Here is a 5,000-nt window from a genome sequence, read left to right on the forward strand (position 1 = left end):
TAACAGACTATTATACAGACAACCTTGTCAACTTCTCATTAATTAGAAATAATTCACTTTTCCATACAATACCCACACACATTCACTCGATGACCATACCTGACAAGGGGTGCGGACTCTTTAATGGCTGTGGCGAAATGTTGTACAATATCAAGGATTTTCTTCCGCCGAGCATTCTGCACTATATCATTGCACACATAGAACAGGGTGAGGCGATGCGGCACCTTGGCTGAAAGGGAAAAAGGCTCATCAGGAATGCTTTCTCTAGGCAAGCCATCATCACTGCTGCAAAAGAAACCAACTGGGGAGCAATGGAAGAGGAAAGGAGGATGAGGATATCAGGACAAAGGAAAAGAGGTTAGGGGCATGAATAGGATGATTGGGATGAATAATGCAATTTAATAGAAGTGAGGCAGTTATTCTCCTCTCTGGAATCCTCATTCCATTACAAAAATGTGACATGTAACATAAATCATGATTCCCACATAGCTCATTATCTTCAATTGTTCTTCAGTAGAAAAAGCTGGCATTATTCTTATTACTCTATATTGGGTCATTCCATACCATAACACCCAGCCATCACACCCACCATCTCTGTCAAAACCATTTAGGCATACATAGGTTCAGTAAAAATCCAAAATGTCCACTCAATATTTCATCTAGTAGCCAAGATACATTTTGAAATTATCATTATTTCAACCAAAATCAGAGCTGGCAGTCATGTTGAATTTGCTTACAGTAAAATACTGAATATACTCATCCCCCCCACCAAAAAAAAGAAAAAGAAAAAAAAAAACAATGATTCTAATAAAACCAAGTTGGCATACCAATGTTACTATGACAATTTTAGAAATACATACAGATACATACTCCTCCATGTGCTCCATGCCCCCTATTGCCCCCCTCCTCCCAGAACCCTAAAATCCTACTAAGGAACATAACATTTATCCTTTCTACTTGGCCATATAAAGAATGTGGATTAGCCCAGAAACTTTAGAGTTAATGACTGAACATTGCTCAGTAATTCAAAAGTATTTGTAGTCTAAATATACCCAAGGGTTCATCATATCATTAACTTAATGTTAATTTAGCATTAATGTTTCCATTATCAAGAGATCGATTTGAGAAAATAAAACAGCCCTAAAATCGCCATGAAAAGTTCTTTTAAAACAAGTCTATGAACATATCTTGTACATGGATTAATGATGAGCAGGAAATGGATGAACTTCTAACATCAATTCTCTCAAAAAGCATGTTTTGAGTTGGGTCAGACTTTTTTGTTGTCAACCGATTTGCAAATTTCAATTTTACATTATAATTGTAGACAACCTGTGATGGAATTGTCTTGGTAAATTGATTTCTGATAGACTATTGTAATTTCCTAAATACAATTATTATGTGCATATTTGGAGTATGCTGATTTGAATATGCACTGTTTGCATTATCATGATATATAAAAATTTCAAAAAATGAAAGCAAAATATTTACATTTAATGGAGATATTCAAAGAGGAATATATCATATATATTAAATATACTGGGTATACTCTAAACACTATTTTTTTTGGTGGAAAAAAATATAAAGCCTTTAGAGTTTTATGAAGATCAGAGTGTAATGAGGAGTTTTATTGGGCTTGCTCGTCTATCTTAGTCTACACCTTTAACTCATTGCGTACGGGTGTCATGACATACATGACGTAGGAGCTTTGGCCTGACGACGGGCGTCATGACGTACATGACGTTCGGGGATTTTGGAATACTATGCTATTTTATTGTACTATGAAAAAGGAATGAGTGATGATGGCTACTACAGTCATAATTACTATAATTACCGTAATATAGTGCTAGCTTAACGTCCAAAACCTAGATGGCACCACTTTTTCCTAGCACCAGCAGGAGAGAGAGCCTTGAATGGCACCCATCCACGGTCTCTAGCAAGCACTGTCTGTATAGAGCGATGGCACACACTAAGTTGATGAACCCTTGCTCTAAAGTACCGCCGATGAAAGATGTGCAGGCAAAACGAGAAGAGGAAGGTGACTCAATCCATACCCAGTGTCTAAAATGTGCTCCTGTGCCAATATGGATGCCTTTCACTGTGGCACTCACAGTCACAAGCACAGGTTTCATTCCTCTTCCCTACCTCTTCTTGTTATCTTTATTGTAGTGGGTTATATGTTTCGTATTCGTTCATGACAGCACAAAAATACGAAAAAATAAAGTTGCCTTTTGTCCTCCCATAAAACAGCAATACTTCTATCACATTGAGTATAAAGAAAATAATGAGCTAATATGGATAATATACTACAATTTTAGTCTACTGCAGCACTGACAGAGCCTGTCACATGGCACATATAAGTCTCTAAACTCAATAAAACACACAAAAAAATAAAACACAAAAAACGATCTAGTTTTACAATGAATGACTGAAAGAGAGTGGGATGATTCAAATTATATTGCTTCAAGCGGTCTCTCTCTAAACTAAAACCTATCCTGGAGGCTGGGCAAGCAAATTTATCTCCGTCTGCAATGGGTTAATCCATTCGTGCTGGAATGTATTTTCGCCTACTCCAGTTTCCACCGAGATGTCAAGTGTGTGACGCTTCATTCCAGAGTGTTTCCCCGCTGTGCAGTGCCGTGCTGAACCTCTCAGAGCATTTTTCACTCACCCTATACTTATGGTTTGCATGGTTGCATCTACAATGTAAAAATATTGCCACGTTCAGAGGAGTTATTTCAGTTGAAAAACATGTTACAGGTATGCTTTTCTTGTGTTATTTTATTAAACTTTGCCTATATTCTTCACTTCTATGTGATAATACAAATGGAAAGTGGAAGCATTCTTTTAGTGGGTATCAAAATAGATGTTTTATACTTATTTTTTTTCTCTAATACAAAAAGAACAATATAAATTATCATACATGTACACATGGATAAGCCAGATTTGCGGAATATAAAGAAAAAAATGAGCTGATATGTACCCTGAACTACAATTTTAGTCAACTGCAGAATTGATAGAGCATGTCATACGACACATATACGTCTCTTAACCCACACATGTGCCAGCTATTCAATTGATTTAGGCCTAATAATTCGAACGCCCCGGCATTTGGACATTCTAGGCTAGAAATCCCCCGTCGGGAATGGGTTAATACAGTGTAACACATAAAAAATAAAACACAAAAATGGCTCTAGCTCTACAATGGGTGACTAAAAGAGAATGGGAAAAGTCAATATGTTTCGTGAAGCAGCCTTGCTCTGAAATAAAACCCATCCTGGAGCCTGGATAAAGAAATCTATCCCCATCATTAATGGGTTAATCCAATCCTGATGGGCCCAGCAAAAACTGGCAACCCCCTACGCCGGACCTAAGTAATATCGTTTCGGTGATGTCACACTGGTGTGTCACCCCATCATCAGGCACAATGTTGTGTCACACGGGTGTGACACACCGTTGACATTGGGTTAAGCTGTCTGGTAGAGCAATGGATAGGGTGCCAGCCTTACATCCCCGTGGTCAGCAGGTTGAACCCCATCCAAGCTCGTGAGTTTCCACTCTCGCCTTGCAGTTACTGACGTGACTGGGCACTACATTGGGTAAGGACCAAGCGCAGATTGAGTTAACACTCATTGGCGCATTTTCCCACAAGTCAACACATGCTGACACAGGCGGGCTTGCCTCAGTGCATATAAGCCTGATGAAGCATCTGCTCTGCATTTTGCTTAATATTACGGCAATTATAATAATTATGACTGCAACTGTCATCATCACTTATTACTCATAGCAAAATAAAACAACTCAGTAATCCAAAATTCATGAACGTCATGTCATTGTCAGGCCAGAGCTTCTGCATCATGTATGATGAAAAAACATGTCACCTGTCATTAATGGGATAAGTACATATGAGTATGTACATGTACCTCTTGACTTGACATGATGTGATATCATGGGTAATCAACAAATTAGAAATAGTATTACATTAGTAATTTTTTTTTATTTTTTTACTGTATTTTATTTTTTGGCCAATTATATTTGATGTAATGATAGTTTTTTGATTCAGATCTTTTTATTCAACCAATCAGAAGCAGAAATATCACTTAGTTTTCTGTGATGTCATATTTTTTTATGTTGTATCACATCTTATGGCATTCAAACACCTAAACTATAGTAACAGAGTCTAAAAAATTATGAAAAATAATTATATCTAAGAATAATCTACTGTTCTATAGCTGAATTTTCAGCACGTCACAGTTGGCCCACCCGGATCTCGCCAAGAAAATGCATGACATCTCAGGATGTCACCCATGGCCAGGGATATTTCCAACCACGTGATAGGACGTCAACCAGCGTAAATGGGCTAATGACAATGAGTTTTATTGTTCGAACTTCCATCATCTGAAGCTTTGTACAATCAACTTGTGACAGAGACTTCACAGTTTCACATCTTGGGGCAGTTTCTTATCAGATGTCTCAACTATGTAAATTGATAGGGTAAACAGTCTTAAGTTTTGTGAATCCTATAATTGCCAATTCACTGTATTTAAGTATTAAGAAGACAGTTGATTAAATGATGGGTAAAGCTAGTTTGGAAATTATTGAGTTTATCAATGGATAGAACAACTATAATGATATATTTTAAATTCAACTTTACACTTTTCCCTTCCTATAAATAATGATTTACAACAAGATTTTGACTACCCGCCATTTCTTTCTTGAAACAGTAGATGCTATAAAAATTAGTAAAAGCAAGAATATTGTTGCATTTGAGTGCAATGTCACAACAAAAAATATCGCTATTGCAAATTTTCCTAACAGAATTTTTACCAAAATATGATGAAGAATATTTTATAAACAAGAGATAGTGCCTTCTCAATTTTCTTTTTACATAAAATTACTAAACTCATAGACATCCTAACTGCCTAAAATTATGAGATGACATGAAAATGACAGCTGTTACACAGAATTGGACAGGTAGGACTTTGGGGTTTGGGGCCAAAAGG

General features: G+C 36.8%; 1 protein-coding gene across 2 annotated transcripts in view; it reads right to left on the minus strand.

Moving 5' to 3' along the window:
* Positions 1-250, minus strand: part of LOC122249302 (uncharacterized) — a 20,630-nt gene extending 20,380 nt beyond the window's left edge. For both annotated transcript variants that reach the window (XM_086543149.1, XM_086543148.1), the window contains exon 1: positions 100-250. The gene's annotated coding sequence lies outside the window, so the exon portion shown is untranslated. The remainder of the gene's footprint in view (positions 1-99) is intronic.
* Positions 251-5,000: the final 4,750 nt, after the last annotated feature.

The sequence above is a fragment of the Penaeus japonicus genome, unplaced genomic scaffold (assembly GCF_977035675.1).
Source record: "Penaeus japonicus unplaced genomic scaffold, GWHDUDI00000001_assembly GWHDUDI00000013, whole genome shotgun sequence".
Classification (NCBI taxonomy): domain Eukaryota; kingdom Metazoa; phylum Arthropoda; class Malacostraca; order Decapoda; family Penaeidae; genus Penaeus; species Penaeus japonicus.